Source organism: Pseudochaenichthys georgianus, unplaced genomic scaffold (assembly GCF_902827115.2).
Source record: "Pseudochaenichthys georgianus unplaced genomic scaffold, fPseGeo1.2 scaffold_481_arrow_ctg1, whole genome shotgun sequence".
Classification (NCBI taxonomy): Eukaryota; Metazoa; Chordata; class Actinopteri; order Perciformes; family Channichthyidae; genus Pseudochaenichthys; species Pseudochaenichthys georgianus.
The window spans coordinates 179294-205009 of record NW_027263045.1 but is presented as its reverse complement, the minus strand read 5'-3'; the positions used below and the strand labels follow the sequence as shown (position 1 = coordinate 205009).

Genomic DNA, 25716 nt, shown 5'->3' with positions numbered 1-25716 from the left:
GAAGATGAGTGATTTCAAAGAAGAGGACAACTCTCCAGTCCCCAGCTGTCTGTCTCTGGAGAGTGACCGGTCTAAAGAGGAACCTCTGGACTTCAGAGATGAACCTGGACCCTCAGACAGGAAGTAAGATTCTGTTTCTACTGTGACCTGACCTGAAGAGGATTCAGTTATTAAATAATCTGATGATATAACTTGTTGATTAGTAATTACATGAACACAGTACAGCAACACTGCAGTAGAGTATAATAAAGAAACGCAGTAGAGTACAGTAATGCAGTTGAATTTAACCATAACAACTTATATACTTAAGTAAATCAACTTCAAACGTAAAACTTTTCACTGAACTGTAACGACAGAAACCAAGAAGCACGACTAACAAACAGAAAGTTTAGCACAAGTCCAAAAATCCAAAAAGGCAGTAGAGAACTAAGTAAACTACTCCAGTAAAAGAACACTCTCTCTCCACATGTAGGACCTCTGGTTAAGCAAATCAAATACAAACATGTACAACTTCACAAATGAATTGTAATAACAAGCCACCAATAAAAGCATTAAAGTTCAGTCAACAAGGACGAAGAGGACAGTTCACAATATTTTAGGATATTTCAATATGCTATTATATTATCAATGTATCAGTGTTATGACATGTTCTCAAAATGACAATAATACTTGAAACAATATCAATCTTCCAACAAATGAGTTGACTACCTCAGTTTCTTTTTCACTTGAAAAGTTACAACTTGAGAGTAAAGTTTGTGACGCTCTGATACAAAAAACAGTGTTGAGATTCTGCTCCTGTCGTCAGTGACATGCCGAGATACCCCAGGGCACCCCCAAAATAAATCTCTGGCGCCGCCACTGAGCCTCCAACCCCGTTTTGAAGAAATGTGCAGTGCCAAACAGGCTCATTGCAGCCCCCTGAGATAAGACACACATTTTTGCCAAATATCAGCATTTTCTTTCTTTTCATTTTTTTGCACAGATTGCAAAGTGGCAAAGTATTATAACTTATTGTTCTAGCAAAGGGATTGCATAGTTGTATTATGCATTTTTTTTTTTTGACCACACAGAATTATGAAGCATTGTTTTATTATCACAAAGTGATTTTTTTTAAAGGAATGCTCACGTTCACAATGATGTATTTTAATAAATGTTAACTTGGCCCATTAGGTGACTATTTGTGTTGGGGGGGCCCGACTTTTTTTTTTCTCCAAAAGGGGGGGCCTGACAGAAAAAGTTTGAGAACCATTGACCTATCCTAGCTTCAATGAAACCAATCTCCATTCAGAAAACAAACATTTTAAAGTGTTTTGCTTGTTGTGTTGCAGACAGACCTGACAAAGCATTAACTCTGGCTTTTTACAAATCACTATCATTACGTATTTCGGCATCCTTTCCATATTTGTATTGAAATGTATTCACAGCGAATTCAATGTAAATTGGGTTCAAAGTGCTAAAGTGTACCAGATTAATTCAGCTGATGTTATGAATCCAGACACAAAGCTGTGTGGTTTCCTAATGATATGAAGAACTAACCTCTATCTACCTTATCATGATGAAATCTAATCTAATTATAATTCAAATGTGAAACTAGAATTTGCCACATTGTTGTACCTTTGGTGAGAATCAGCTCCACTAATGTAAAGTGCTGTAAAGGATGTGTTCATCTCCACAGAGGGGAGAGGAAGAGTCCTGTTCCTGTGGAGGAGCAGCTGTCCAGCTGTGCTCTGTGTCAGGACGTCCTGAAGGATCCAGTCTCTACCAGCTGTGGACACTGGTTCTGCAGACAGTGCATCGCCTCATACTGGGAGCAGCTTCCTCCATCAGGAGACTCCTGCTGTCCTCAGTGTGGAGAAAGATGGAGCATTTTACAAAGTAAGAGGCCGAACACGAGCAGCCTCTTTACCGCTGTCTGGGCGCTGGGTGTCTACTCTTCTATAGAAACACTGTGTCATCTGATCCCTTCTTCAAGGCTTTGGTTTTAAAGTGTGTACACAAATATTTCACGTGGGATAGCAGTATTTCCCTAAAAAACGATTTCTGTCTTACTCAGACATTACTACATTAGCCCAGCACTTATATAACATTTACGTATGATAGTATAAATATCTGGCAACTAGTATTTGTGGTTCCTTCTGGAGTCTTCATGTCCAGGATATTTTGTGTTTTAAAGTAAAGATATTAAAATGTTTTATAAAAATCATGACATTTCAAATCCTGACTGTTCAGATTCTCAAAAGCATTTTCCTGATTCTCTCCTGTTTCCTTCTCTTCCAGCAGATAGTGGTCTGCAGGAGGTTCTAGATGAACATAGGCTCAGTCTGAGGAGGAGATGTGAACGTGTGACTGAAGGAACTGATCAAAGTAAAACCCTCCTCAACAGCATCTTCACTGAGCTCTACATCACGCAAGGCCAGAGTGAAGAGGTTAATACCCAACATGAGGTGAGGCAGCTGGAGACAGCTTCCAAGAAAGAGACCCTCCATGAAACTCCAATCAAGTGCCAGGACATCTTTAAAGCCTCACCTGACCAACAGACTCCCATCAGAGCGGTCCTGACCAACGGAGTCGCTGGAGTTGGAAAAACCTTCTCAGTGCAGAAGTTCACTCTGGACTGGGCCGAGGGTTTGGAGAACCAGGATGTCAGTCTGGTGATCCCGCTCTCCTTCAGGGAGCTGAACCTGATCAAAGGTGAGCAGTACAGTCTACTCAGCCTGCTCCATGTTTTCCATCCAACCTTACAGAAGGTCACAGCAGAGCAGCTGGCTGTCTGCAAAGTGCTGCTCATCTTTGACGGCCTGGATGAAAGCAGACTTTCTCTGGACTTCAGAAACAATGAGGTTGTGTCTGATGTCTCACAGCAGTCCTCAGTCAACGTGCTGCTGACAAACCTCATCAGGGGGAAGCTGCTTCCCTCGGCTCTCGTCTGGATAACTTCCAGACCTGCAGCGGCCAATCAGATCCCTCCTGAGTGTGTGGACAGGGTCACAGAAGTACGAGGCTTCACTGACGCCCAGAAGGAGGAGTACTTCAGGAGGAGATCGAGTGATGAAGACCTGTCCAGCAGAATCATCTCTCACATCAAGAGCTCCAGGAGCCTCCACATCATGTGTCTGATCCCAGTCTTCTGCTGGATCACTGCTGCAGTTCTGGACCACATGTTGACTACAGACCAGAGAGGAGAGCTGCCCCAGACCCTTACTGACATGTACTCACACTTCCTGCTGGTCCAGACCAAGAGGAAGAAGCAGAAGTATGAAGCGGGACATGAGACGAGTCCACAGCAGCTGACGGAGGCTGACAGGGAGGTTCTTCTGAAGCTGGGGAGGCTGGCGTTTGAACATCTGGAGAAAGGAGACATCATGTTCTACCAAGAAGACCTGCAGCGCTGTGGCCTTGACGTCACCGAGGCCTTGGTGCACTCAGGAGTTTGTACAGAGATCTTCAAAAGAGAGAGTGTGATCTTCCAGAAAACAGTCTACTGCTTTGTTCATCTGAGCATTCAGGAGTTTCTGGCTGCAGTCTACTTGTTCCACTGTTACATCAACAGAGACACAGAGGTACTGCAGGACTTCCTGCAGGGAGACAGGGACGAAGACAACAGTGATAGCAGTGATAGCAGTGATAGCAGTGATAGCAGTGATAGCAGTGACAGTGATAGCAGTGATAGCAGAGATCAGGATTACCCATCCCTGGATGTCTTCCTTAAGGGAGCCATGGAGAAATCCCTCAGAAGTGAAAATGGCCACCTGGACCTGTTTGTCCGCTTTCTCCACGGCCTCTCTCTGGAGTCCAACCAGAGGCTGTTAGGAGGCCTTCTGGGTCGCACAGACAACCGTCCAGAAATCATCCAGAGAGCCATCAGCAACCTGAAGGAGATGAGCAGTGATGAAATCTCTCCTGACAGGAGCATCAACATCTTCCACTGCCTGACAGAGATGAAGGACCACTCAGTACATCAGGAGATCACAGAGTTCCTGAAGTCAGAGAACAGATCAGAGAAGGAACTCTCTGAGATCCATTGCTCTGCTCTGGCCTACATGCTGCAGATGTCAGAGGAGGTTCTGGATGAGTTGGACCTGAAGAAGTACAACACATCAGAGGAGGGACGACGGAGACTGATTCCAGCTGTGAGGAACTGCAGGAAGGCCAAGTAAGTCCAGATGTGATTAGCTTTATAAATTGATGTGGATCAGAAGTGTATTTCTTTAAATAAACACAAACAAATGTTTCATGTTAAATGCTTCAATCAATCAATCAATCAATCAATCAATCAATCAATCAATCAATCAATCAATCAATCAATCAATCAATCAATCAATCAATCAATCAATCAATGTTTATTTATAGCCCAATATCACAAATGTTACATTTGTCTCAGTGGATTTCACAGTTTGTACAGATTATCAGTATGACAATACGACACCCTCTGTCCTTAGACCCTCTGTCCTCAGACCCTCTGTCCTTAGACCCTCACATCGTACAAGGAAACACTTCCGGAGAAAACCCACAGTTTAAAGGGAACATGGGAGAAACCTCAGGGAGAGCAGCAGAGGAGGGATCTCTCGCCCAGGACGGACAGACGTGCAATAGATGCCGTGTGTAAATTGAAAAGATAATACATTTGCAACATAGGTAGTCCAAATATTTGGAAATGCATGTGTGAAGATGAATCCACGAGGACATCCATCCAGGACCGATGATCCAGGACCACAGCCACGACTCAAGATCCAGGGCTCGCGATGCAAGACACAGGACCGCAGGACCATCCATGACTCCGGATCCCGGCGTATATAGACACCAAAAAGAAAGACATTTGGGGAAGCTGGGTTAATCGGAACATGAGAGTACACAGGTACAGACAGAGAGAAGGAAGAAGTAAGATGTCCCCCGACAAACTAAGCCTATATCAGCAAAACTAGGGGCTGAATCTAATCAGCCCTAACTATAAGCTTTATCAAAAAGGAAGGTCTTTGTCACGATCTGTCTTTATGGTGTTTTGTCTTGTCTATATCTGTTTTTGGTTTTCTGTCCTGGTGTGTCTGATTACCCGATTGTGTTCACCTGTGGCCCCTGTGTTTTCTCCTCCCTCCTCACCTGTGTCTTGTTTGTGTGATTAGTCTTGTGTGTATTTAAGTTCTGGTTTTTCTGTCTGTCTTTGTCGGTTCGTCTTGTGTCATGACTAGTTCGTCGGTGAGTCTTCTGTTTTGTCTTTGATTATCACCTAGCCTTGAAATAAAGGAATTTTCACTTTATTCTGCATTTGGGTCCTGCCTGCTTCACAAACCGTAACAGTCTTAAACGCACTCTTACAAACGGATAGGGTGTCTGCCGCCCGAACACAAACTGGAAGCTGATTCCACAAATGTGGAGCTTGATAAGAAAAGGCTCTGGCTCCCATTGTACTTTTAGAGACTCTAGGAACAACGAACAACCCTGCATTCTTGGAACGCAATGCCCTGGTAGGACAGTAGGGTATAATGAGTTCTTTAAGGTAAGATAGCGTCTGCCCATTAAGGGCTTTGTAGGCGAGAAGAATAATTTTAAATTCTATCCTGTGTTCTATAGGGAGCCAGTGTAAGGAAGCCAGAACAGGAGTAATGTGGTCCCTTTTCCTAACTCTGGTTGTACACGAGCTGCAGCATTTTTGAATCAGCTGAAGCGACTTGACTGACTTCTTGGTACACCCTGATAATAAGGAGTTACAATAATCCAGCCTTGAAGTAACAAATGCATGGACTAGTTTTTCTGCATCGTTTTCAGGCAAGATATTGAGGCCTGATTTTTGCAATGTTACGTAGATGGAAGTAGGCGGTCCTTGAAATTGATTTTATGTGGGCGTTAAAGGATAAATCCTGATCAAATATAACACCAAGATTCCTTACAGTCTCACTGGAGGCCAAATTAATGCCATCCATAGTTAATATATCTTTAGATAATTTGTTTCGTAGATTATTTGGGCCAAGTACAATAACTTCAGTTTTGGTCGTGTTTAACATCAAAAAGTTTAAGGTCATCCACGTTTTTAAGTCCTTGAGGCAGTCTTGAATTTTATTTAGATGATTAATTTCATCAGGCTTGATTGATAAATATAGTTGAGTATCATCCGCATAACAATGAAAATGTACAGAATGATTCCTTATAATATTGCCTAACGGAAGCATATATAATGTGAACAAAATAGGTCCGAGCACTGAGCCCTGTGGCACTCCATGGCTAACTTTGGTTTGCGTGGAAGATTCATCATTGACACGTACAAACTGAGAGCGTTCAGATGGATAGGACCTAAACCAGCCTAAAGCAGTTCCCTGTATGCCAACTAAGTGCTCTAGTCTTTGCAATAGGATGTCATGGTCGATAGTATCATATGCAGTGCTGAGATCGAGCAAAACAAGAATAGAGACAAGTCCCTTGTCAGAGGCTATTAGAATGTCATTTGTGACTTTAACCAGAGCTGTCTCAAATACTTTGAGAGCAAAATTAAATGATCCAGTTATTCTATTTATATATTGTGATATTTTAACATTTTTTTCTTTTCTTCACATTATTTTGAGTGATGGAGGCGACATGTCAAACAAATGAAGGACTTTAGTGTGATCACAACATACAGCAGTATTTACAGTGATCGGTGAAAGCAGTTATAAATATATAATTTCAGTTTCTTAAACATGAAATCAGATCTGTTTTTACCACAATGCTTAAGAGTTTAAATAATGTCTGACAGGCTGGCAATGAATACAAACTTTATTATTAAATTAAATCGACATAATATGTTAAAAGTTGTTCAATTTCAAATTCAGTAAGTTAATTAAATGGTTCCCCTGTTTTTATACTAACACAAGTTGTGATATATGTGTCGTTATAGACTTTCTGGCTGTGGACTCTCAGAGACTGAATGTGAAGTCGTGGCCTCAGCTCTGAAGTCTGACCCCTCCCATCTGAGAGATCTGGACCTGAGTTACAATGGAAATATGAAGGATTCAGAAGTGGAACTGCTGAGTTCTGGACTAAAGAGTCCAAACTGCAGACTGGAGGCTCTCAGGTCAGTTCACTGACTGCAGTTCATACAGATCTGTTTGTGTTTATGATTTTCAGAATTTGCCTGAAAACATTTTAATGCTTTCTTTGTTTCTGTATTTCCAAATGGAAATGGAATCCAAACTTTAAGAATAACAAAGATCAGAGAAGGTGAATGTGTGATGGAGAGTGTTTGAGCTCTGTGCTCCATGAGTCAGTGGAGATGCTGTCAGTACTGATGAGCTGTGAGGGAGAGGAAGGCGTTGTTAAACATCTGATGAGAGAAACTGCTGCAGAGAGTTCCAGATTATCAGGGATTTGTTTCTACATCATTGCTGACGTTAAAACGTTGTTCAGCTCTGATCAGATTATTAAACCTGGAGTTATTTCAAACAGGAACTTTGTTTTCTAAAGTTACATCATGTGTTCTTTATTCAGACTGTGGGACTGCAGGTTGTCAGAGAACAGCTGTTCTGCTCTGTTCTCAGCTCTGAAGTCCAACATCCATCTGAGAGTTCTGGACCTGAGTGAGAACAATCTGCAGGATTCAGGAGTGGAGCTGCTGAGAGATCTTCTGGATAGTCCAGACTGCAGACTGGAGACTCTCAGGTCAGTTCACTGACTCTCTGTTACTGCTGGAGATCTCATGTGTTTCATTAACATTGAACCTAATGCTTGAACAACCACACATTTGTATATGTCGTTGTGAGGGTTTTCCTGCTCACCCAGTTAAAAAGGACAGAAGGAGAGGAAGGCTTGCCTAAAAGAAAGCTTTATTGACTGGCCACAGCTTGCAAACAATACATCAATACTTTAGGAAACAGACAGAACACTGCTGCCAGTGACAGGCTTTCTCGGGGCAAGTCGTTCTGCCCCCAGGACCCAGACCAAGAGACAAGAACCAGGTTACTGACATGCTTTACTGTTCACCTGGTTACCTGGTTACAGTCGTTTTGTTCATATTTTGTTATTTACATTTAGTCTGCAGTCATACAAGTTGACTGTTTCTTCAAATATATATATATGTTAGCAACCCGGTATCACGGCAAGACGTGAACATGTGACGATTTACCATGCTGGGAGACGTGAAGATGTCACGATTTCGTCCCTTCAAACGTGACAGTTACATGGTATTGTTAACCAGTGGAGAAATAACCGGAAATGCAAAGCAAATGCTACCCAGACGTAATGATTTATTTTTTAATAGTCACACTCAATTACGCCGATTTTCTTGTTGCCCGGGCTGGTCGACACCTCTTTTAGCAGAAACAAAGGCTACATTCATGTATTAAATCGATGTGTGTGGATGTGGAACCGGAAACAGACGTAGGCAAGATCCTCAGCTCGATGATTGGATGGTTTAGCCGCAATGCATGCTGGGATTTGGTGTTGATGTGAAATCTGAAAACGTTTTTTAAAAATAAAATAATACTTTATTTCGAGTGTGCTTGCTTTTCTCTTTGAAAGTCATCACATAACGGCATTGTAATACACGGTTCGGCTGCATTAAATATTACATATCTGCCGTAGTTCTCTATTCATAGAGCCCTGATGAGAAGACTTCTAGACAAACAGGAGAACTGCCGCCAAAACTGAATACGTGACGTGGATCATAAATATATCAGCAATTAAACAACATCTTACATTTCTTTTCACACAATACCTCTCCTTGCAGTATCAACACTAATTCGACTGACTTTTATATTTGATCCAATTGGTAGATAGGCTGTATTTACACCATAACGGTGCAGAGTTGATAGAAAGGGACACCTAGTGGTTAAAGCATGTTATTGCATTGTATTTTATTATTAGATATTAATAGGATCCCTATAAAGTATATTCATTACTCGTTATTATCTACTAATAGTTAATTAAATACTGTATATAATGACTAGTTTGCACATCCCTTTCAAGATTTCAAGATTTTCTAAGGTTTATTGGCATATCATATTATACACAACTACGGTGTAGTTATGCAATGAATGAAAAACTAAGATCGCAGGTTCCTCAACAGTGCATTACAAGACATCTATCATGTGTGTACACCTCCACCATTAAACTGTCATTCTGCACATTTCTTATGCTATCTACATACATCTTATAAGAGTATAATACATATAATATCAGTTAAAATAATCAATCAATCAATCAATGTTTATTTATATAGCCCAATATCACAAATGTTACATTTGTCTCAGTGGTCTTCACAGTGTGTACAGAATATCAGTATGACAATACGACACCCTCTGTCCTTAGACCCTCACATCGTACAAGGAAAAACTTCCAAAGAAAACCCAGTTTAAAGGGAAAAATGGGAGAAACCTCAGGGAGAGCAACAGAGGAGGGATCCCTCTCCCAGGACGGACAGACGTGCAATAGATGCCGTGTGTAAATTGAAAAGATAATACATTTGCAACATAGGTAGTCCAGATGTTTGGAAATGCATGTGTGTATAATAGGAAGATCAATCCACGAGGATATCCATCCAGGACCTATGATCCAGGACCACAGCCATGACTCAAGATCCAGCGCTCGCGATCCAGGACACAGGACCGCAGGATCATCCATGACTCCGGATCCCAGCGTATATAGACACCAAAAAGAAGGACATTTGGGGAAGCTGGGTTAATCGGAACATGAGAGTACACGGGTATAGACAGAGAGAAGGAAGAAGTAAGATGTCCCCCGACAAACTAAGCCTATATCAGCAAAACTAGGGGCTGAATCTAATCAGCCCTAACTATAAGCTTTATCAAAAAGGAAGGTCTTAAGCGCACTCTTAAAAACGGATAGGGTGTCTGCCGCCCGAACACAAACTGGAAGCTGATTCCACAAATGTGGAGCTTGATAAGAAAAGGCTCTGGCTCCCATTGTACTTTTAGAGATTCTAGGAACAACCAACAACCCTGCATTCTTGGAATGCAATGCCCTAGTAGGACAGTAGGGTATAATGAGTTATTTAAGGTAAGATGGCGCCTGCCCATTAAGGGCTTTGTAGGCGAGAAGAAGAATTTTAAATTCTATCCTGTGTTCTATAGGGAGCCAGTGTAAGGCAGCCAGAACAGGAGTAATGTGGTCCCTTTTCCTAACTCTGGTTAGTACACGAGCTGCAGCATTTTGAATCAGCTGAAGCGACTTGATTGACTTCTTGGTACTCCCTGATAATAAAGAGTTACAATAATCCAGCCTAGAAGTAACAAATGCATGGACTAGTTTCTCTGCATCGTTTTGAGGCAAGATATGCCTGATTTTTGCAATGTTACGTAGATGGAAGTAGGCGGTCCTTGAAATTGATTTTATGTGGGCGTTAAAGGATAAATCCTGATCAAATATAACACCAAGATTCCTTACAGTCTCACTGGAGGCCAAATTAATGCCATCCATAGTTAGTATATCTTTAGATAATTTGTTTCGTAGATTCTTCGGGCCAAGTACAATAACTTCAGTTTTGGTCGTGTTTAACATCAAAAGGTTTAAGGTCATCCACGTTTTTAAGTCCTTAAGGCAGTCTTGAATTTTATTTAGATGATTAATTTCATCAGGCTTGATTGATAAATATAGTTGAGTATCATCCGCATAACAATGAAAGTTTACAGAATGATTCCTTATAATATTGCCTAACGGAAGCATATATAATGTGAAACAAAATAGGTCCGAGCACTGAGCCCTGTGGCACTCCATGGCTAACTTTGGTTTGCGTGGAAGATTCATCGTTAACACGTACACAAATAAGTGCTTACACATAGTTAATATTGCAGGAAAGAAATATATTAAGTACTTTGTCAGGCTTAATATTTATCTGTAGACAAATGTCAAGGTGTGTGCTGTGTGCTCTGCATGTGTGACCATTAAAGAGGGTTTCATCCCTCCATATTCTTCTTCTATACCCCCAAAGCTTTTTTCTTATTCAAAAGAAGACCTTAACCTAAAGTACTCTTTAATGTTTAAATTAAGCCTTATTAGTTTGTCTGTTTTGCACATCCTCCTATTAATATCTAATAATAAAATAATACAATTCAATAACTTGCTTTAACCACCAGGTGTCCCTTTCTATCAGCTCTGCACCGTCATGGTGTAAATACACTGAACAAAAATATAAACGCAACACATTTGTTTTTGCTCCCATTTGTCATGAGATGAACTCAAAGATCTAAAACATTTTCTATATACACAAAATAACCATTTCTCTCAAATATTGTTCACAAATCTGAAAAAATCTGTGATGGTGAGCACTTATCCTTTGCCGAGATAATCCATCCCACCTCACAGGTGTGGCATATCAAGATGCTGATTAGACAGCATGATTATTGCACAAGTGTGCCTTAGGCTGGCCACAATAAAAGGCCACTCTGAAATGTGCATTTTTGCTTTATTGGGGGGTCTGGGGGGGGTCCGAAAACCAGTCAGTATCTGGTGTTAGGGGTAGGGTTAGGGTAATGTTGTGAATCAAGTGGACTGTGTTCGTCGTCCATACCATAACCCCTGCCCATACCATAACCCCACCACCACCATGGGCCACTCAATTCACACAATTACCCTACCCCTACCCCTCACACCAGATACTGCCTGGTTTTCGGACCCCCCCAGACCCCCCAATAAAGCAAAAATGCACGTTTCAGAGTGGCTTTTTATTGTGGCCAGCCTATAAAAATGGGAGCAAAAACAAAAGTGTTACGTTTATATTTTGTTCAGTGTATATAAAAGTCAGCCGAATTAGTGTTGATACTGCAAGGAGAGGTATTGTGTGAAAAAGAAATGAAGATGTTGTTTTAATTGCTTATATATTTAACGATCCACTCACGTATTCAGTTTTGGCGGCAGTTCTCCTGTTTGTCGAGAAGTCTTCTCATCAGGGGCTCTACAAATAGAGAACTACGGCAGATAGGTAATATTTAATGCAGCCGAATCGTGTATTACAATTCGTTATGTGATGACTTTCAAAGAGAAAAGCAAGCACAATAAAGTATTTTATTTTTAAAAAACGTTTTCAGATTTCACATCACATAAACAACCAAATCCGCACATGCATTGGCGGCTAAACCATCCAAATCATCAAGCTGAGGATCTTGCCTACGTCTGTTTCCGGTTCCACATCCACACACATCGATTTAATACATGAATGTAGCCTTTGTTTCTGCTAAAAGAGGTGTCGACCAGCCCGGGCAACAGAAAATCGGCGTAATTGAGTGTGACTATTAAAAAATAAATCATTACGTCGGGTAGCATTTGCTTGGCATTTCTGGTTATTTCTCCACTGGTCAACATGGGTTAACAATACCGTGTAACTGTCACGTTTGAAGGGACAAAAACCATGACATCTTCACGTCTCCCAGCATGGTAAATCGTCACATGTTCACGTCTTGCCGTGATACCGGGTTGAATTGTTAGATATCCACTGTTAGTTGTTCAAGTAATATGTATGTTTCTTTAGTAATGGTCACATCTGAATAAAGAAGTTCATCTGAACTGATATTAGTTTCACATTGATCTCTGAAGCATACATGTTTTTCTTGCTTCCCATTGATTGCAATGTTTTTCACAGATAATAACAGAAGGCTGATATTATGATGATCCACAATAACAGAACGACAGTCACTGTAATTCAGGGAAAAGCTAATTGATTAGGAGACAGGAATGTTGAGCTACACTTAATAAACCTGAACAGCTGATTGGATTACAAACAGATTTTTATCCTCATCATGTTTTCTTTATTCAGACTGGAGAGATGCAGGTTGTCAGAGATCAGCCTGTTCTGCTCTGGCCTCAGCTCTGAAGTCCAACATCCATCTGAGAGATCTGGACCTGAGTCAGAACGCTCTGCGGGATTCAGGAGTGGAGCTGCTGAGAGATCTTCTGGAGAGTCCAGACTGCAGACTGGAGGCTCTCAGGTCAGTTCACTGACTCTCTGTTGCTGCTGGAGATCTCATGCTTCATTAACCTTGAACCTAATGCTTGAACAACCAGACATTTGTATATGTCGTTGTGAGGGTTTTCCTGCTCACCCAGTTAAAAAGGACCGAAGGAGAGGAAGGCTTGCCTAAAAGAAAGCTTTATTGACTGGCCACAGCTTGCAAACAATACATCAATACTTTAGGAAACAGACAGAACACTGCTGCCAGTGACAGGCTTTCTCGGGGCAAGTCATTCTGCCCCAGGACCCAGACCAAGAGACAAGAACCAGGTTACTGACATGCTTTACTGTTCACCTGGTTACCTGATCCTCGTCCAGCTGTCTGGAGCCAGCCCCATCCCTCCAGCAGCCGGCGCTCTAACCACACCCCACTGCCACAGTCCTTTGTTCATATTCTTATTGTTATTGTACTACATTTAGTCTGCAGTCATAAAAGTTGACTGTTTCTTAAAATATAAATGTTAGATATCCACTGTTAGTTGTTCAAGTAAATGTATGTTGTCTTTAGTAAATGGTCACATCTGAATAAAGAAGTTCATCTGAACTGATATTAGTTTCACATTGATCTCTGAAGCATACATGTTTTTCTTGCTTCCCATTGATTTCAATGTTTTCACAGATAATAAACAGAAGGCTGATATTATGATGACCCACAATAACAGAAAGACAGTCACTGTAATTCAGGGAAAGCTCATTGATTAGGAGACAGGAATGTTGAGCTACACTAATAAACCTGAACATCTGATTGGATTACAAACAGATGTTTATCCTCATCATGTTTTCTGTATTCAGACTGGAGAGATGCAGGTTGTCAGAGATCAGCTGTTCTGCTCTGGCCTCAGCTCTGAAGTCCAACATCCATCTGAGAGATCTGGACCTGAGTCTCAACGCTCTGCTGGATTCAGGAGTGGAGCTGCTGAGAGATCTTCTGGAGAGTCCAGACTGCAGACTGGAGACTCTCAGGTCAGTTCTCCATCTGTAACTTGTGTGCTGAGATGAATATGTGAGAGTTGTGTTGACTCTGAGCTGCAGACATCAGGCTGATATCACTCTGATCCTCACTGAGCCTCTTAATGCTACAGTTGCATAATGCAATGTTGATTCTTTGTGTTCTCCATCATGATTTTAACAAATGATATCAAATACATTAATTAAATAGTTATATTAAAACGATCCAACACTAACAAGTATCTTCAGTTGTTGCTGTTTCCAACATGTTCCTGAAGCTCCATGATGCTGATGCTGGCTGAATAGCTCACTCTGAAGATGCTGTGATTTGATGACTCCACTGTTCCTAAAATACATATTCTGGAGGTTTTTCTTCACATTTAAAATTCATCCTGAATTGTGATCTTTGTAAACGTTGTGATCTTGAGTGGAATCAGTTTCTGTGGTTTGTATTTTTATTGGGTGTCCGCAATTGAGAAGCCCTGTGGATCTACCGGCGTGGTCCCAGGGGCGGGGTATGTGAGGCCATGCAATCAAGCGCGGCCAGCAGCTGTGTGTGCTGACCAGGAGGTAACAGTGGCTGGTGGAGGCTCCAGCAGCTCTGTGGGATCCGTGTCGACACCACAGCCACCACTCCTTCTCCTTTGTGGTCCCGTGTTGTGAAAGAAGGACACAGAAGCAAGGTGACACCTGCGCATAAGCCAGCAGCAAGACAACGGGGAATGCAAGCGCCACTGAAACGGGAGAGGAATAAAACGGGTATAGTTGGAACTGGCCCAGTGAGTTCTAACGTACAAGTTGTGATCACAAAGATGGTGAGTGTGTTTGCCACTAAGTTTGCCCCTCAACTGGAATCTAACATGCTAACTGAGTATCTGAGTGAGAAACTTGGCCGAGCAGTTACTTGTCGGAAGATCGAGTCGGCACAGAGTAGGTTCAGCTCATTTCACGTCACTGCCGAATGCAAGGAAGTGGCAGAAATGTATGACCCAGAGCTGTGGCCAGCTGGCACCTATGTCCGACGCTATTATGAGCCAAGACGGCCTGCTAGTGGGGTGCTGGTGGGGGATAGCACTACTACAAACAATGTGGTCGCTACTGTACACCACGAGAATCATGCATCTGCTGATGTAAATGACTATAGTACATAAACAATAGGATGCGGGTGGTGTCATATAACACGCGTGGCCTACGTGTGGGGCACAGTGCTGGTGATAAAGCGAGGCGGCTGGTTGTTGATAAACTGTTGGAGGAATGTGATATTCTGTGTTTACAAGAGACATGGTTACCTAAGCAAGATTTGGAAAGGCTGAATACATTACATGCTAATTTTCATGGAGTTGGAGAGTCAACTACTGATTTCTGTGATAAAATTGCCCATGGCAGGATACCTGGTGGTGTGGCGATTCTCTGGAACAGTAAATATGATCCTTTGGTTACAGTGGTCAATCAATCAATCAATGTTTATTTATATAGCCCAATATCACAAATGTTACATTTGTCTCAGTGGTCTTCACAGTGTGTACAGAATATCAGTATGACAATACGACACCCTCTGTCCTTAGACCCTCACATCGTACAAGGAAAAACTTCCGAAAGAAAACCCAGTTTAAAGGGAAACATGGGAGAAACCTCAGGGAGAGCAACAGAGGAGGGATCCCTCTCCCAGGACGGACAGACATGCAATAGATGCCGTGTGTAAATTGAAAAGATAATACATTTGCAACATAGGTAGTCCAAATGTTTGGAAATGCATGTGTGTATAATAGGAAGATTAATCCACGAGGATATCCATCCAGGACCGATGATCCAGGACCACAGCCACGACTCAAGATCCAGCGCTCGCGATCCAGGACACAGGACCGCAGGATCATCCATGACTCCGGATCCCGGCGTATAGACACCAAAAAGAAAGAAATGTGGGGAAGCTGGGTTAATCGGAACATGAGAGTACACAGGTACAGACAGAGAGAAGGAAGAAGTAAGATGTCCCCCGACAAACTAAGCCTACAGTATATCAGCAAAACTAGGGGCTGAATCTAATCAGCCCTAACTATAAGCTTTATCAAAAAGGAAGGTCTTAAGCGCACTCTTAAAAACGGATAGGGTGTCTGCCGCCCGAACACAAACTGGAAGCTGATTCCACAAATGTGGAGCTTGATGAGAAAAGGCTCTGGCTCCCATTGTACTTTTAGAGATTCTAGGAACAACCAACAACCCTGCATTCTTGGAACGCAATGCCCTAGTAGGACAGTAGGGTATAATGAGTTATTTAAGGTAAGATGGCGCCTGCCCATTAAGGGCTTTGTAGGCAGAAGAATAATTTTAAATTCTATCCTGTGTTCTATAGGGAGCCAGTGTAAGGCAGCCAGAACAGGAGTAATGTGGTCCCTTTTCCTAACTCTGGTTAGTACACGAGCCGCAGCATTTTCAACAGCTGAAGCGACTTGACTGACTTCTTGGTACTCCCTGATAATAAAGAGTTACAATAATCCAGTCTAGAAGTAACAAATGCATGGACTAGTTTCTCTGCATTGTTTTGAGGCAAGATATGCCTGATTTTTATAATGTTACGTAGATGGAAGTAGGCGGTCCTTGAAATTGATTTTATGTGGGCGTTAAAGGATAAATCCTGATCAAATATAACACCAAGATTCCTTACAGTCTCACGGGAGGCCAAATTAATGCCATCCTTAGTTAGTATATCTTTAGATAATTTGTTTCGTAGATTCTTCGGGCCAAGTACACTAACTTCAGTTTTGGTCGTGTTTAACATCAAAAAGTTTAAGGTCATCCACGTTTTTAAGTCCTTAAGGCAGTCTTGAATTTTATTTAGATGATTAATTTCATCAGGCTTGATTGATAGATATAGTTGAGTATCATCCGCATAACAATGAAAGTTTACAGAATGATTCCTTATAATATTGCCTAATGGAAGCATATATAATGTGAACAAAATAGGTCCGAGCACTGAGCCCTGTGGCACTCCATGGCTAACTTTGGTTTGCGTGGAAGATTCATCGTTGACACGTACAAACTGAGAGCGTTCAGATAGATAGGACCTAAACCAGCCTAAAGCAGTTCCCTGTATGCCAACTAAGTGCTCTAGTCTTTGCAATAGGATATCATGGTCGATAGTATCATATGCAGTGCTGAGATCGAGCAAAACAAGAATAGAGACGAGTCCCTTGTCAGAGGCTATTATAATGTCATTTGTGACTTTAACCAGAGCTGTCTCTGTGCTATGATGTGTTCTAAAGCCAGGCTGAAAATCTTCAAATAAATCATTGTTTTTTAAGTAATCACACAACTGTTTAGCGACCGCTTTCTCAAGAGTCTTTGAGAGGAACGGAAGATTAGAAATAGGTCTATAGTTGGCTAAAACCTCTGGATCGAGGTAGGTGGTAAGATTGGACGTCGACTGGGTCATTGGTATAGAGATCAAGTATGAAAATAGGTCATTTATTATCATAAATATTTACACACCTTATGAATCATATGAAAATGAAGATGAATATCGCAATAGAATGGCATTTGTTAACGCATTCATTAAGGATAATGCCCAGCCTTGAAGTAACAAATGCATGGACTAGTTTTTCTGCATCGTTTCAGGCAAGATATTGAGGCCTGATTTTTGCAATGTTACGTAGATGGAAGTAGGCGGTCCTTGAAATTGATTTTATGTGGGCGTTAAAGGATAAATCCTGATCAAATATAACACCAAGATTCCTTACAGTCTCACTGGAGGCCAAATTAATGCCATCCATAGTTAATATATCTTTAGATAATTTGTTTCGTAGATTATTTGGGCCAAGTACAATAACTTCAGTTTTGGTCGTGTTTAACATCAAAAAGTTTAAGGTCATCCACGTTTTTAAGTCCTTGAGGCAGTCTTGAATTTTATTTAGATGATTAATTTCATCAGGCTTGATTGATAAATATAGTTGAGTATCATCCGCATAACAATGAAAATGTACAGAATGATTCCTTATAATATTGCCTAACGGAAGCATATATAATGTGAACAAAATAGGTCCGAGCACTGAGCCCTGTGGCACTCCATGGCTAACTTTGGTTTGCGTGGAAGATTCATCATTGACACGTACAAACTGAGAGCGTTCAGATGGATAGGACCTAAACCAGCCTAAAGCAGTTCCCTGTATGCCAACTAAGTGCTCTAGTCTTTGCAATAGGATGTCATGGTCGATAGTATCATATGCAGTGCTGAGATCGAGCAAAACAAGAATAGAGACAAGTCCCTTGTCAGAGGCTATTAGAATGTCATTTGTGACTTTAACCAGAGCTGTCTCAAATACTTTGAGAGCAAAATTAAATGATCCAGTTATTCTATTTATATATTGTGATATTTTAACATTTTTTTCTTTTCTTCACATTATTTTGAGTGATGGAGGCGACATGTCAAACAAATGAAGGACTTTAGTGTGATCACAACATACAGCAGTATTTACAGTGATCGGTGAAAGCAGTTATAAATATATAATTTCAGTTTCTTAAACATGAAATCAGATCTGTTTTTACCACAATGCTTAAGAGTTTAAATAATGTCTGACAGGCTGGCAATGAATACAAACTTTATTATTAAATTAAATCGACATAATATGTTAAAAGTTGTTCAATTTCAAATTCAGTAAGTTAATTAAATGGTTCCCCTGTTTTTATACTAACACAAGTTGTGATATATGTGTCGTTATAGACTTTCTGGCTGTGGACTCTCAGAGACTGAATGTGAAGTCGTGGCCTCAGCTCTGAAGTCTGACCCCTCCCATCTGAGAGATCTGGACCTGAGTTACAATGGAAATATGAAGGATTCAGAAGTGGAACTGCTGAGTTCTGGACTAAAGAGTCCAAACTGCAGACTGGAGGCTCTCAGGTCAGTTCACTGACTGCAGTTCATACAGATCTGTTTGTGTTTATGATTTTCAGAATTTGCCTGAAAACATTTTAATGCTTTCTTTGTTTCTGTATTTCCAAATGGAAATGGAATCCAAACTTTAAGAATAACAAAGATCAGAGAAGGTGAATGTGTGATGGAGAGTGTTTGAGCTCTGTGCTCCATGAGTCAGTGGAGATGCTGTCAGTACTGATGAGCTGTGAGGGAGAGGAAGGCGTTGTTAAACATCTGATGAGAGAAACTGCTGCAGAGAGTTCCAGATTATCAGGGATTTGTTTCTACATCATTGCTGACGTTAAAACGTTGTCAGCTCTGATCAGATTATTAAACCTGGAGTTATTTCAAACAGGAACTTTGTTTTCTAAAGTTACATCATGTGTTTCTTTATTCAGACTGTGGGACTGCAGGTTGTCAGAGAACAGCTGTTCTGCTCTGTTCTCAGCTCTGAAGTCCAACATCCATCTGAGAGTTCTGGACCTGAGTGAGAACAATCTGCAGGATTCAGGAGTGGAGCTGCTGAGAGATCTTCTGGATAGTCCAGACTGCAGACTGGAGACTCTCAGGTCAGTTCACTGACTCTCTGTTACTGCTGGAGATCTCATGTGTTTCATTAACATTGAACCTAATGCTTGAACAACCACACATTTGTATATGTCGTTGTGAGGGGTTTTCCTGCTCACCCAGTTAAAAAGGACAGAAGGAGAGGAAGGCTTGCCTAAAGAAAGCTTTATTGACTGGCCACAGCTTGCAAACAATACATCAATACTTTAGGAAACAGACAGAACACTGCTGCAGTGACAGGCTTTCTCGGGGCAAGTCGTTCTGCCCCCAGGACCCAGAGCCAAGTAGACAAGAACCAGGTTACTGACATGCTTTACTGTTCACCTGGTTACCTGGTTACAGTCGTTTTGTTCATATTTTGTTATTTACATTTAGTCTGCAGTCATACAAGTTGACTGTTTTCTTCATACATAATATATATATGTTAGCACCCGGGTATCCGGCAAGACGTGAACATGTGACGATTTACCTATGCTGGGAGACGTGAAGATGTCACGATTTCGTCCCTTTCAAACGTGACAGTTACATGGTATGTTAACCAGTGGAGAAATAACCGGAAATGCAAAGCAAATGCTACCCAGACGTAATGAATTTATTTTTAATAGTCACACTCAATTACGCCGATTTCTTGTTGCCCGGGCTGGTCGACACCCCTCTTTTGCAGAAACAAAGGCTACATTCATGTATTAAATCGATGTGTGTGGATGTGGAACCGGAAACAGACGTAGGCAAGATCCTCAGCTCGATGATTGGATGGTTTAGCCGCAATGCATGCTGGGATTTGTGTTGATGTGAAATCTGAAAACGTTTTTTAAAAAATAAAACAATACTTTATTCCGAGTGTGCTTGCTTTTCTCTTTGGAGGTCATCACATAACGGCATTGTAATACATGGTGTAGCTGCATTAAATATTACATATCTGCCGTAGTTCTCTATTCATAGAGCCCTGCTGAGAAGACTTCAAGACAAACAGGAAGAACTGCCGCCAAAACTGAATACTTGACGTGGATCATAAATATATCAGCAATTAAACAAAATCTTCAATTTCTCTTCACAAAATACGTCTCCTGGCAGTATCAACACTAATTCGACTGACTTTTATATTTGATCCAATTGGTAGATAGGCTGTATTTACACCATAACGGTGCAGAGTTGATAGAAAGGGACACCTAGTGGTTTAAAGCATGTTATTGCATTGTATTTATTATTAGATATTAATAGGATCCCTATAAAGTATATTCATTACTCGTTATTATCTACTAATAGTTAATTAAATACTGTATATAATGACTAGTTTGCACATCCCTTTCAAGATTTCAAGATTTTCTAAGGTTTATTGGCATATCATATTATACACAACTACGGTGTAGTTATGCAATGAATGAAAAACTAAGATCGCAGGTTCCTCAACAGTGCATTACAAGACATCTATCATGTGTGTACACCTCCACCATTAAACTGTCATTCTGCACATTTCTTATGCTATCTACATACATCTTATAAGAGTATAATACATATAATATCAGTTAAAATAATCAATCAATCAATCAATGTTTATTTATATAGCCCAATATCACAAATGTTACATTTGTCTCAGTGGTCTTCACAGTGTGTACAGAATATCAGTATGACAATACGACACCCTCTGTCCTTAGACCCTCACATCGTACAAGGAAAAACTTCCAAAGAAAACCCAGTTTAAAGGGAAAAATGGGAGAAACCTCAGGGAGAGCAACAGAGGAGGGATCCCTCTCCCAGGACGGACAGACGTGCAATAGATGCCGTGTGTAAATTGAAAAGATAATACATTTGCAACATAGGTAGTCCAGATGTTTGGAAATGCATGTGTGTATAATAGGAAGATCAATCCACGAGGATATCCATCCAGGACCTATGATCCAGGACCACAGCCATGACTCAAGATCCAGCGCTCGCGATCCAGGACACAGGACCGCAGGATCATCCATGACTCCGGATCCCAGCGTATATAGACACCAAAAAGAAAGACATTTGGGGAAGCTGGGTTAATCGGAACATGAGAGTACACGGGTATAGACAGAGAGAAGGAAGAAGTAAGATGTCCCCCCGACAAACTAAGCCTATATCAGCAAAACTAGGGGCTGAATCTAATCAGCCCTAACTATAAGCTTTATCAAAAAGGAAGGTCTTAAGCGCACTCTTAAAAACGGATAGGGTGTCTGCCGCCCGAACACAAACTGGAAGCTGATTCCACAAATGTGGAGCTTGATAAGAAAAGGCTCTGGCTCCCATTGTACTTTTAGAGATTCTAGGAACAACCAACAACCCTGCATTCTTGGAATGCAATGCCCTAGTAGGACAGTAGGGTATAATGAGTTATTTAAGGTAAGATGGCGCCTGCCCATTAAGGGCTTTGTAGGTGAGAAGAAGAATTTTAAATTCTATCCTGTGTTCTATAGGGAGCCAGTGTAAGGCAGCCAGAACAGGAGTAATGTGGTCCCTTTTCCTAACTCTGGTTAGTACACGAGCTGCAGCATTTTGAATCAGCTGAAGCGACTTGATTGACTTCTTGGTACTCCCTGATAATAAAGAGTTACAATAATCCAGCCTAGAAGTAACAAATGCATGGACTAGTTTCTCTGCATCGTTTTGAGGCAAGATATGCCTGATTTTTGCAATGTTACGTAGATGGAAGTAGGCGGTCCTTGAAATTGATTTTATGTGGGCGTTAAAGGATAAATCCTGATCAAATATAACACCAAGATTCCTTACAGTCTCACTGGAGGCCAAATTAATGCCATCCATAGTTAGTATATCTTTAGATAATTTGTTTCGTAGATTCTTCGGGCCAAGTACAATAACTTCAGTTTTGGTCGTGTTTAACATCAAAAGGTTTAAGGTCATCCACGTTTTTAAGTCCTTAAGGCAGTCTTGAATTTTATTTAGATGATTAATTTCATCAGGCTTGATTGATAAATATAGTTGAGTATCATCCGCATAACAATGAAAGTTTACAGAATGATTCCTTATAATATTGCCTAACGGAAGCATATATAATGTGAACAAAATAGGTCCGAGCACTGAGCCCTGTGGCACTCCATGGCTAACTTTGGTTTGCGTGGAAGATTCATCGTTAACACGTACACAAATAAGTGCTTACACATAGTTAATATTGCAGGAAAGAAATATATTAAGTACTTTGTCAGGCTTAATATTTATCTGTAGACAAATGTCAAGGTGTGTGCTGTGTGCTCTGCATGTGTGACCATTAAAGAGGGTTTCATCCCTCCATATTCTTCTTCTATACCCCCAAAGCTTTTTTCTTATTCAAAAGAAGACCTTAACCTAAAGTACTCTTTAATGTTTAAATTAAGCCTTATTAGTTTGTCTGTTTTGCACATCCTCCTATTAATATCTAATAATAAAATAATACAATTCAATAACTTGCTTTAACCACCAGGTGTCCCTTTCTATCAGCTCTGCACCGTCATGGTGTAAATACACTGAACAAAAATATAAACGCAACACATTTGTTTTTGCTCCCATTTGTCATGAGATGAACTCAAAGATCTAAAACATTTTCTATATACACAAAATAACCATTTCTCTCAAATATTGTTCACAAATCTGAAAAAATCTGTGATGGTGAGCACTTATCCTTTGCCGAGATAATCCATCCCACCTCACAGGTGTGGCATATCAAGATGCTGATTAGACAGCATGATTATTGCACAAGTGTGCCTTAGGCTGGCCACAATAAAAGGCCACTCTGAAATGTGCATTTTTGCTTTATTGGGGGGTCTGGGGGGGGTCCGAAAACCAGTCAGTATCTGGTGTTAGGGGTAGGGTTAGGGTAATGTTGTGAATCAAGTGGACTGTGTTCGTCGTCCATACCATAACCCCTGCCCATACCATAACCCCACCACCACCATGGGCCACTCAATTCACAACATTACCCTACCCCTACCCCTCACACCAGATACTGCCTGGTTTTCGGACCCCCCCAGACCCCCCAATAAAGCAAAAATGCACGTTTCAGAGTGGCTTTTTATTGTGGCCAGCCTATAAAAATGGGAGCAAAAACAAAAGTGTTACGTTTATATTTTTGTTCAGTGTATATAAAAGTCAGCCGAATTAGTGTTGATACTGCAAGGAGAGGTATTGTGTGAAAAGAAATGTAAGATGTTGTTTAATTGCTTATATATTTACGATCCACGTCACGTATTCAGTTTTGGCGGCAGTTCTCCTGTTTGTCGAGAAGTCTTCTCATCAGGGCTCTACAAATAGAGAACTACGGCAGATAGGTAATATTTAATGCAGCCGAATCGTGTATTACAATGTCGTTATGTGATGACTTTCAAAGAGAAAAGCAAGCACAATAAAGTATTTTATTTTTAAAAAACGTTTTCAGATTTCACATCACATAAACACCAAATCCCAGCATGCATTGCGGCTAAACCATCCAATCATCAAGCTGAGGATCTTGCCTACGTCTGTTTCCGGTTCCACATCCACACACATCGATTTAATACATGAATGTAGCCTTTGTTTCTGCTAAAAGAGGTGTCGACCAGCCCGGGCAACAAGAAAATCGGCGTAATTGAGTGTGACTATTAAAAAATAAATCATTACGTCGGGGTAGCATTTGCTTGGCATTTCTGGTTATTTCTCCACTGGTCAACATGGGTTAACAATACCGTGTAACTGTCACGTTTGAAGGGACAAAACCATGACATCTTCACGTCTCCCAGCATGGTAAATCGTCACATGTTCACGTCTTGCCGTGATACCGGGTTGAATGTTAGATATCCACTGTTAGTTGTTCAAGTAAATGTATGTTGTCTTTAGTAAATGGTCACATCTGAATAAAGAAGTTCATCTGAACTGATATTAGTTTCACATTGATCTCTGAAGCATACATGTTTTTCTTGCTTCCCATTGATTGCAATGTTTTCACAGATAATAAACAGAAGGCTGATATTATGATGATCCACAATAACAGAACGACAGTCACTGTAATTCAGGGAAAAGCTAATTGATTAGGAGACAGGAATGTTGAGCTACACTTAATAAACCTGAACATCTGATTGGATTACAAACAGATTTTTATCCTCATCATGTTTTCTTTATTCAGACTGGAGAGATGCAGGTTGTCAGAGATCAGCTGTTCTGCTCTGGCCTCAGCTCTGAAGTCCAACATCCATCTGAGAGATCTGGACCTGAGTCAGAACGCTCTGCGGGATTCAGGAGTGGAGCTGCTGAGAGATCTTCTGGAGAGTCCAGACTGCAGACTGGAGGCTCTCAGGTCAGTTCACTGACTCTCTGTTGCTGCTGGAGATCTCATGCTTCATTAACCTTGAACCTAATGCTTGAACAACCAGACATTTGTATATGTCGTTGTGAGGGTTTTCCTGCTCACCCAGTTAAAAAGGACCGAAGGAGAGGAAGGCTTGCCTAAAAGAAAGCTTTATTGACTGGCCACAGCTTGCAAACAATACATCAATACTTTAGGAAACAGACAGAACACTGCTGCCAGTGACAGGCTTTCTCGGGGCAAGTCATTCTGCCCCCAGGACCCAGACCAAGAGACAAGAACCAGGTTACTGACATGCTTTACTGTTCACCTGGTTACCTGATCCTCGTCCAGCTGTCTGGAGCCAGCCCCATCCCTCCAGCAGCCGGCGCTCTAACCACACCCCACTGCCACAGTCCTTTGTTCATATTCTTATTGTTATTGTACTACATTTAGTCTGCAGTCATAAAAGTTGACTGTTTCTTAAAATATAAATGTTAGATATCCACTGTTAGTTGTTCAAGTAAATGTATGTTGTCTTTAGTAAATGGTCACATCTGAATAAAGAAGTTCATCTGAACTGATATTAGTTTCACATTGATCTCTGAAGCATACATGTTTTTCTTGCTTCCCATTGATTTCAATGTTTTCACAGATAATAAACAGAAGGCTGATATTATGATGACCCACAATAACAGAAAGACAGTCACTGTAATTCAGGGGAAAGCTCATTGATTAGGAGACAGGAATGTTGAGCTACACTTAATAAACCTGAACATCTGATTGGATTACAAACAGATGTTTATCCTCATCATGTTTTCTGTATTCAGACTGGAGAGATGCAGGTTGTCAGAGATCAGCTGTTCTGCTCTGGCCTCAGCTCTGAAGTCCAACATCCATCTGAGAGATCTGGACCTGAGTCTCAACGCTCTGCTGGATTCAGGAGTGGAGCTGCTGAGAGATCTTCTGGAGAGTCCAGACTGCAGACTGGAGACTCTCAGGTCAGTTCTCCATCTGTAACTTGTGTGCTGAGATGAATATGTGAGAGTTGTGTTGACTCTGAGCTGCAGACATCAGGCTGATATCACTCTGATC

General features: G+C 41.1%; 1 pseudogene; it reads left to right on the top strand.

Annotated features, from left to right (window-relative positions):
- Positions 1-25716, top strand: LOC117442821 (protein NLRC3-like; annotated as a pseudogene).